The sequence below is a fragment of the Urocitellus parryii genome, chromosome 3, assembly GCF_045843805.1.
Source record: "Urocitellus parryii isolate mUroPar1 chromosome 3, mUroPar1.hap1, whole genome shotgun sequence".
Classification (NCBI taxonomy): Eukaryota; Metazoa; Chordata; class Mammalia; order Rodentia; family Sciuridae; genus Urocitellus; species Urocitellus parryii.
In genome coordinates this window covers 119,679,363-119,689,933 of record NC_135533.1, presented here as the reverse complement: position 1 = coordinate 119,689,933, position 10,571 = coordinate 119,679,363, and the positions used below count along the sequence as shown (strand labels likewise).

Here is a 10,571-nt window from a genome sequence, read left to right as displayed (position 1 = left end):
TTTCTAAAAAATACTGGTCCATTGGGCTAAGGGAAATTTTGGGATATTTATGTATAATTGAAATGACTACAAGTTAGAAGGCATAAACCAACCAAAATTACTTATCTTTCATTTGCAGAGGTCCATAGAGTGACAGGGATCTCCCTGGGCCAACTTCAGGGTGGTGTCAGGGTTGTGCTATAGGGTAAAAACTGTCTTCTTTCATTTTCCAAATTCTAGGGTCACCCACATTCCTTGGCTGGACATCACTGCCTCCATCTTCAAAGCCAGTAATCCTGAATAGATAAATTTTCATAAGATACCACACTAGTTGCTTTATCTTTCTCTTCTACTCCAGGGACCCTCATGATCCCACTGTTTCCAGGTAAATTCCAGGATTCTCTCATATGGTTAATGTGAGCTGATTATTAACATTAATTCCATGACTAATTTAGTATCACTTTATCATACATCCTAGCTTATTCATAGAATCCAAGGGTTATTGTGTGCACAACTTTGTGGTCCATTGTTAGCTAACCACACAGCTCTTGCCACTGAACCTTGTAACCATTTATGCATACTCATTGAAAAAATAATAAGGCATCAGCCAAAAGTAACAAGCATATGAATTTGTTTTTTGTGTGCTTTTATATTGCACATATATAATCTTCATAGAACATTTTATAATTTATAATTATATAAGATTTATACTATGATTTCATTATTATGTACCTCAGAATGCCAGTAAGAATGTCCTGTGAACATACATCATACATTTGATATTCTAGTTTGTGACTTTTCAGCACCATCTCTAACACAGAGTAGGGTTATCTCTCTTTTCTTTGTGGGCTAATAGCACTGAGTGAATCTTAGAGCTGTCATGCCATGCACTACACAATGACTAGTTTATCCTCAGTTTCAGAGATGTGCAGAACATATGTGTACTTGTTCAGGCATTTGCGTTCCAGGCAAATGCCTGAGGACCCAAGAACCCTGATATTTTTCATGAGGCTGAGTCGCATAGTACCATTAAATGTAGGATCTACTGGACTAAAGCTGCTAATCCTGGAGTAGATGAGTCTGGCAGATGGTTCAGGAGATGCAGAGATAGAGTGCAGTTGACTCTGGATACATTTGTTAGCTTACTCCTTTCTGTCCATGGATGCCACAGAGAAAGCATCGTTAAAGTTTGTCTTCCTGCTGCTGTCATGTCTAAATCAGAGTCCCCTAAAGAGTCTGAACAGCTGCGGAAGCTATTTATTGGAGGGCTGAGCTTTGAAACAACTGATGAGAGTCTGAGAAGCCATTTTGTGCAATGGGGAACACTCACAGACTGTGTGGTAATCCAAGTGCTCCAGAGGCTTTGGGTTTGTCACTTATGCCACTGTGGAGGAAGTGGATGCAGCCATGAATGCAAGACCACACAAAGTGGATGGAAGAATTGTGGAACCAAAGAGAGCTGTCTCATGAGAAGATTATCAAAGACCAGGGGCCCACTTAACTGTGAAAAAGATCTTTGTTGGTGGCATTAAAGAAGACACTGAAGAACATCACCTAAGAGATTATTTTGAACAGTATGGGAAAATTGAAGTTGTTGAAATCATGACTGACCAAGGCAGTGGATAGAAAAGGGGCTTTGCTTTTGTAATTTTTGATGACCATGACTCTGTGGATAAGATTGTCATTCAGAAATACCATACTGTGAATGGCCACAACTGTGAAGTGAGGAAAGCCCTGTCAAAGCAAGAGAGGCTTGTGCCTCATCTAGCCAAAGAGGTCGAAGTGGTTCTGGAAACTTTGGTGGTGGTCGTGGAGGTGATTTTGGTGGAAATGACAATTTTGGTCATGGAGGGAACTTCAGTGGTTGTGGTGACTTTGGTGGCAGTCGTGGTGGTGGTGGATATGGTGACAGCAGGGATGGCTACAATTTGGTAATGATGGAAGCAATTTTGGAAGTGGTCGAAGCTACAATGATTCTGGCAGTTACAACAATCAGTCATCAAATTTGGGACCCATGAAGGGTGGAAACTTTGGAGGCAGAAGCTCTGGACCTTTACGGTGGTGGAGGCCAATATTTTGCCAAACCACGAAACCAAGGTGGCTATGGCGGTTCCAGAAGAAGCTGTAGCTATGACAGTAGCAGAAGGTTTTAATACTGCCAGGAAGCAAAGCTTAGCAGGAGAGGAGAGCCAGAGAACTGACAGGGAAGATACAGGTTACAACAGATTTGTAAACTCAGCCAAGCACAGTGGTGGCAGGGCCTAGCTGCTACAAAGAAGACATGGTTTAGACAATACTCATGTGTATGGGCAAAAAAATTTGAGGACTGTATTTGTGACTAATTGTATAACAGGTTATTTTAGTTTCTGTTCTATGGAAAGTGTAAAGCATTCCAACAAAGGGTTTTAATGTAGACTTTTTTTTTGCACCCATGCTGTTGATTGCTAAATGTAATAGTCTGAACATGATGCTGAATAAATGTGTCTTTAAAAAAAAAAGAGTGCAGTTGACTCAATACAACCTTGAAAGGAAATATCCAAACACTTAGGAATAGGGGATGAGGTAGGGGAGGAGAAAAATTTCTCTTTATTCTGAGACTGAGTGGTTGATTTCAACTAAGAATTGAGACTTGCTAAAGACTTATATCAACCAGAGCAATAATGAGGAGCTGCAGGAAGACTTCTGTTCATAGTGGACACAGTCTTTGATTGTCAAATTGGGGCTGGGCTGCTGTAGGTATCCTTTAATTGTTCACCCTATGCTAGAGAACTGTTCATGTAGCTGTGTCTCCATAATGGTTGCCCCAGCCTCTTCTGAGCCCTGATGTTGGAGTGTAGCACATAGTGCAGAGTAAGAAAGTATGAACTTGCTTTCCTCCTGGGTTAACCCTGGCAGGAAGCATTTGATGAGATGAGACAAAATACTCTGCTCCAGGGACTCAGTCAAGCCAGACAGAACACAATTGCTGAGTCCCCATCAGTGAACAGAGGGACTATAAGCAAAATTAAGACTCTTTGAGTCAATGGTCTTAACTGAACAGTTGTGTCAGGCAACAAGGCAGTCCTACAAGACTCTCTGGTGGTGACAGAACACATAAGGACACTACTGAAATACAGAAGATAATTAGAAAATATTTTGAAAATTCGTGCTCCAATAAAATAGAAAATCTCAAAGACATTCACAAGTTTCTAGAGACATATAATCTATCCAAACTGTACCAGAAGGTCAGACACTCTTTCTTTCTTTCTTTCTTTCTTTCTTTCTTTCTTTCTTTCTTTCTTTCTTTCTTTCTTTCTTTCTTCTTTATTTATTTATTTAAACATCAGAAATTTATTAGTTGCTCAAAACATTACATTGATCTTGACATATCATATATTGTTGAGGGCCACAGCTGAGTCGGGATGACACATGGGATTTTTGCCAGAAGTAGTGGTTGAGAGGTGACGCTAGCGAGCCATTAAGATGATTACTTTTGAGTTCTGGTGGAGTTCCCGTTGAGTTCCGCTTGAGCTCTCTCGGGGATTCCCAGAGTTCCCATTGGTTGGGGAGGTGCCAGAGGGGGGATATTTCTGGTTGCTGGTTCTTGGAGGAGCTCCGTGGTGTTCGGGGGAGTTCCCAGGAGTGTGTGGAGTGTGCTGGTGGAGTTCAGAAATAAAGTTTGTTCCTGCTTCAGTGGCTCGTGATTGTGCCCAGCCAGACTGCGGCAATATATCATACATTTACTTCAAATGGGGTATGAATTCTTATTATTCCCACATGTACAGATTGCAGGATCACATTGATTATACAGCCACGTTTATACATACTGCCATACTAGTGTCTGTTGTATTCTGCTGCCCTTCCTATCCCCCCTCCCCTCCTCTCCCCTCCCCTCCTCTCCCCTCCCCTCCCTCTACCCCATCTACCGTAACTCATTTCCCTCTCTCTCTCTTATATTTTTCCTCCCCTTCACCTCACATCCTCTTATATGTATTTTTGTATAACAATGCGGGTCTCCTTACATCTTCCATGCAATTCCCCCTCTCGCCCATTCCCTCTCACCTCTCGTCCCTGTTTGATGGTAATCTTCTTCTCATGCTCTTCCTCCCTGCTCTGTTTTGAGTCACCCCCCCTTATATCAAAGAAGACATTCAGCTTTTGTTTTTAAGGGATTGGCTGACTTCACTTAGCATAATCTGCTCTAATGCCTTCCATTTCCCTGCAAATGCCATGATTTTGTTATTTTTTAGTGCTGAGTAATATTCCATTGTGTATATATGCCACATTTTTTTTATCCATTCATCTATTGCAGGGCATCTAGGTTGGTTCTACAGTCTAGCTATTGTGAATTGTGCTGCTATGAACATTGATGACCCGGTATCCCTGTAGTATGCACTTTTTAGGTCTTTTGGGAATAGTCCAAGAAGGGAATAGCTGGGTCGAATGGTGGTTTCATTACCAGCTTTCCAAAGAATATCCATACTGATTTCCAAATTGGCCACACCAATTTGCAGTCCCACCAGCAATGTACAATGTACAAGTGTACCCTTTTCCCCACATCCTCGCCAGCACTTGTAGTTTGACTTCATAATGGCTGCCTTTCTTACTGGGGTGAGATGGTACCTTAGAGTGGTTTTAATTTGCATTTCTCTGATTGCTAGAGATGGTGAGCATTTTTTCATGTATTTGTTGATTGATTGTATATCTTTCTCTGGACAGACACAATTTAAATAGATCCCAATTTTAAGTAATGAATTAGAAGATGCCATTAAGAGCCTACCAAAAATAAAAAGCCCAGAACACATGGATTATCACCTGAATTCTTCAAGGACTCCAAAGAAGATTTAGCACCAGTACTCCTCAAACAATTCTATTAAGTAGAAAAGGAGAGAACCCTTCCAAACTAATTCTGTGAGGCTAGGCTCACCTGAAACCAACAGGAGACAAAGACACAACAAGAAATACAAATATCACTGATGAACATAGATCAAAAGTTCTCCACAAAATCCTGGCAAATCACATACTCAAACAAATTAAAAAGATAGTGTACCATGATCAATTGGGGTTCACCATAGGGATTCAATTTTGGTTCAACCTACAGAAATGAGTAAATAAATTCAATAACCTTAAGACAAGAATCATATGATCATCTCAATAGATGTAGAAAAAGCATTTGAAAAAATACAACACCTTTTTTTGAAACTGATAACATCATATTTTTATTGAATATGAATTAAACATTTAAAAAACAATATTTAAAATACAGATATCTTGAATTTGGTCAGCATGTTTTAATGTGGACCATGTGATTTTTTACAGCACCTTTTTATGTGCAAAACACAAGAATAGGTAGGGATAGTAAAAACATACTTCAACATGGTAAAATCTATTTATGCTAAATCAAGAAAAACATCATTTTAAATGGGAAATACTGAAAGAATCCCTTCTAAACTCTAGAACAAGATAAGGATGCCCTCTACCATCACTTCTATTCAGCATATTCATGGAAACTGTAGCCAGAGCAATTAGACAAATGAAAGAAATTAAAGGGATACGAATAGGAAAAGAACTACTCAAGTTATCACTATTTGCCATGGTCATGGATTTTATATTTAGAAGATCCAAAAAATTCCACCAAGATAAATTCTAGAATTAACTAATGTATTCAGCAAAGTAGCAGAGTATAAAAATCAAATGTATTCCTACACATCAGTGATGAATCCACTGAAAGAGAAATTAGGAAAACTACGCTATTAATTGTAGCATTAAAAAATACTTGGGGAATCAATCTAAGAAAGAGGTAAAATACCTCTATAATGAAAACACTAAGTAAAGGTTCTCTTCAACTGAAGAGAACCTTAGAATCTGGAAAAATCTCCCATATGCATGATTATATATTGTCAAAATGGCCATACTATCAAATGGTTATATAGATTTTGTGATATTCCTATGAAAATCCCAATGACATTCTTCAAAGAACTACAAAGAGCAATCATGAAATTCCTTTGGAACAATAGGAGACTCAGAATAGCCAAATAAATTCTTAGCAAGAAGAGTGAAGCAGAAAGCAAAACATTACCAGACCTTAAACTATACTGCAGAGCCCTAGTAACAAAAATGGCATGGGGGCTGGGGATGTAGCTCAGTTGGTAGCGTGCTTGCCTTGCATGAACAAGGGCCTGGGTTTAATCCTCAGCATTACTAAAAACAAAACAAAACAAAACAAACAAACAAAAAAAAACCAATACAAAACAAAACAAAACAACAACAACAACAACAAAACCCAGCCTGGTATTGCACCAAAACACACCTGTGGACCCATGGTACAGAATAGAAGACACAGAATGAAACCCACATAAATACAGTTATCTCATACTAGACAAAACACCAAAAGTATGCATTGGAGAAAAGATATCCTCTACAATAAATGGTGTTAGGAAAAGTAGAAATCCTTATGTAACAAAGTGATATTAAACTTCTATTAAACTCCTATCTCTCACCCTGCAAAATACTCAAATCAAATTGGATTACAGACTTAGGCACTAGAACAGAGACCCTGCACCTAATAGAAGAAAAAGTAGGCCCAAATCTTCATCATGTCAGCTAATACCTGACTTCCTTAACAATATTTCTAAAGCACAATAAATAAAGTCAAGAATCAATAAGCGGAAATTGATTCAAAATAATTTTTTGTAGCAAAAGAAACAATGAATGTCGTGAAGAGAGAGCCAAAAGAGCCAAAAGGATGAGAGAAAATCTTTATCACATGCAGAACAGATGGAGCATTAATCTCCATGATATATAAAGAACTCAAAAAATTTAACACCAAAAACAACACCACCAACAACAAATAACTCAGTTGATAAATGGAATTAGCAGACACCTTCACTGAAGAAGAAATACAATCGATCAACAAATATATGAAAAATGTTCAATATATCTAGCAATTAGAGAAATACAAATCAAAATTTCTCTGAGATTTCATCTCACTCCAGTCAGAAGAGCAATTACCAAAAATTCAACTGCTGGTGAGTAAGTGAAGGGGAAAAAGATACATTGATTCATTGCTGGTGGTATTGTAAAATCATGCAGCCACTTTGAAAAGCAGTATGAGATTCTTTAGAAAACCTAGAATAAAACCACCAATTAATCCACCTATCCCACTCCTCAGTTGATACACAAATGACTTAAAATAAGTATAGGAATGAAGTCACCTCAATGTTTATAGCAGCTCAATTCTCAATAGCTGAACAGTGGAACCAACCCAGATGCCCTTGGATAGATGAATGGATAAAGAAAATGTGGTATATATACACAATGGAATATTACTCAGCCTTAAAGAAGAAAGAAATCATGGCATTTACAGGTAAATGAATGGAACTAGAGAATATCTTGCTAAGCAAAGTAAGCCAATTCCAAAAAACCAAAGGCCAAATATTTTCTCTGATAAATGGATGTTGGACTTATATGAACATTATTACCCTAGTACAGATCTAATTGCAAAAATGGTGAGAGTCTACATCATGTATAACCACAGAACTAAAAAGTCATGTTCCATTTGTGTAAAAAATAAAATTAAATTAAAAAAAATTAATGAAAGGGACGAATTCAAACTAAAAAGCTACAGCAAAGGAAACAATAACATGAAGAGAGAACCTACAGAATAGGACAGAACAGCATTAATCTACAGGATATATAAAGAACTCAAAAACTCCACATCAATAAAAGACAAAAACAAAAAACTCCAAATCCAACAACAACACAACCCAAATTACCCAACCAATAAATGGGCTAAGGATCTATAAAGACATTGCAGTAATCCTTATGTGTTTTTTCTTAGTTTTGTGATTCAACAGGTTTCACAATGCATGTATGTGTTTCTGTAGGTCATAAAGGAATACATACTATATAAATTTGGCAGGTGGTCTTTTTGTTAGCTAAGAGCAAGAAAAAACACAATTTCTGAAAAAACAAAGACTGGTGTCACTAATGTGAAAAATTGGTGGTCCACAATCTTAAACAGTAAAAACTCCTGCAGAATGGAAGGGAGAGACATGAAACTGGGAAATAAATTACAGTCAGTGCTAGTTAATTTAGGAAAGGGGGGGAAATTCCAATTTCAAGTAGTTTGTCCAATTATTATTATTATCAAAGTATTCCATATGATGCAGCTTTAGCCATTTTGTCACACATGCTTACTAACATATATATTAGAATTAGTTCAATTTAATCTGGATATACTTCTGTTATTAAGGTCTGAGAAAGGAATGATCATATTAAATAATGAAAGTCCAAATACAAGGTGGGCCAAAATACAGGCAGTGGGGCGGCAATGTGTGTATTGTTCAAGGGATTCAAGCAGAGATAAAACCTATATACAAGCATGTGTGTAGCTCAAATAAAATACAAAGGACTATTTCTTGTCATGACTGCTTGTTGGCTTCCTCTTCCTATGCATTCCCTGTGCCACTTTGTACATGGAATGAACTAGGATCACAGCCACACAAATGACCATAATATCTGTCATCACTGATATGATCTTCAAAGAACATTTCTCTCTTTTTGAAAAAGACCATTGCTGAAAACAACAAATTTGATCCTGCCTGATGTTATGTCCTACCTGTTTCAGCTCTAGCTTTTCAGAACTCTTGTAATCCATTGTTAAGATTTTTCTCAGTTCTCCTTGAAGTATTCACATCATAAATAACAGGAGAAGTACAAGAAAGAATCTCAAAGAAGTCATGTTCTTCTTTGGGAAAATTATAGTTGGTCAGGATTTTGATTAAATTGCCAAAGTCCTAACCACTGAGAAATGATTATCAATTGACGCCTTCATAGAGGACCACTCTGAAAGTCACAAGAAGTTCTGCAAAGTACTAACTGGATACCAGATGATGTTAGCAGCTGTGCAGATTTTGGTGCATACATGTCCTCCATCAAATTAAATGTAAAATGAAACTGTCAGAGTGAAGTTCCAGGAAAGCATTCTCCTTGTTCATTCATAAATTCAGTCCTAGCTCAATTATCAAGTTTACATGATGCTGTAATAGTTGGTTTATTTTGGCATTATATCTGAAAACTTCAGTCGGTCTTGCACCCACACCTGAAAACTTGGTTTCCACAGCAACATAATTATATTTTTGAATAATGGTGAATCTTCTTATCTCTTCACCCAGTTACAAGCCTAAACTTCTCAAATTCTTTGGCTCTGATCTACAGTTGCTGCTGGCACAGTGAAGGTACCAGGGAATCTAGATACTGATTATCAAAATGTTATATTTCATTGAAGATTTGTTTCAGAAAAAAATTTAAACCTTATTTATTTATTTGTTTCTCTGAGCTCAGGCTCCTCCTCCTTACCACAGAGGCAGCACCCAATACCTCCAGCAGGTGCCCCATAGACACCCTGTACAGCAACTGGGAAAAGGGAGCCAGAGCTTGGCCTCACACATGCTGCACCATAGCTTTTCACCATGATTATGCTTCTGGATGAGAGAATTTTGGTGGAAAATATGATTGGCAAGATGGAAAAGTAATGGAAAACTCATGTCTGCTACTGTATAGTTCCATGTAACATATTATCTTTTTCCAAAAGAACAAGTTTTTGTGTCAGATATAATGGATCTAGACATGTACAAAGGAAAGCAGTGATGTGTGTCCAGGGAAATTCAGGAGAGCCTTCTTTCTATGACTTCAGAATCATCTTCTTCATGGAATTCAGAACCCAGATGGTAGAGGTCATTACATAGTGGAAAAAAAATCTACATTTAAAAACAAATCTGAAGATAGATAACTACAAATATGAGTAGGAAGAATGTGGATTTACCCGCCTGATAGGACAGAAAGACCATCCAGGACTCAGCCATTTTGGGGTCTGACTGATCTCTGGGGTGGGCACAGATGCAGCCCCTTCTCCTCTCTCTTGCCACTGCAGGATGGAGAAGATGTCCTTTTGCCACCTGTGAATGGAAGAATAAAGTATGATCACACTAAGGTCAAGTGGATCCTGAGATTTCTTTCAAAGGAGCCACATCTGAAAAAAGGCTGCATTCTGGTTTTATGGGGATGTGGGCCTGGATAGGACAGAGAACACAGAATCCAAAGTGTCCAGAGTAGTCTAAACCTAGAAGAAAGTGTGTGTGTGTGTGTGTGTGTGTGTGTGTGTAATAGAAACACAAACAGAGAATGAATAAATATGTTTGTGTTCCCTCAGGAAGTCAATTTCACACTCTGAGCAAGAATATGAGTTCCAGTGACCCTGGTCCTTCTCATAACTCTGCACACTCTGAGATCTGGCTCTCCTTGCAAAGCAGTCCCTGGTGATGATACTCTGTAAAATCCTCCAGGCTTCTAGAGCCTGCAGCTAAAGATGATCCAGTGTTTAGAAGCCTGTTTCCTTTGGAGCAGGGTTTATTTTAAGGGTAGACTAGATCTTTGGACCCAGATAGCCATGTGCTATAAATTCCACTTAGAGAACACACCTTGTGGAGTGAGGGATAACTTTCCTCATCCTAAGTGCAGGTGTGGGATGCAGGTACAAAACCTACAGGTGCAGGATCCTTAGGGCTTAGAAGCTCAGGACCCTCAGGGCTTTGAAGCTCAGGACAGGTGTT

At 38.3% G+C, this 10,571-nt stretch overlaps 1 pseudogene; it reads right to left on the bottom strand.

The window, feature by feature from the left end:
* Window positions 1-8,381: 8,381 nt before the first annotated feature.
* LOC113177280 (CCR4-NOT transcription complex subunit 7 pseudogene) lies at window positions 8,382-8,961 on the bottom strand (annotated as a pseudogene).
* Window positions 8,962-10,571: the final 1,610 nt, after the last annotated feature.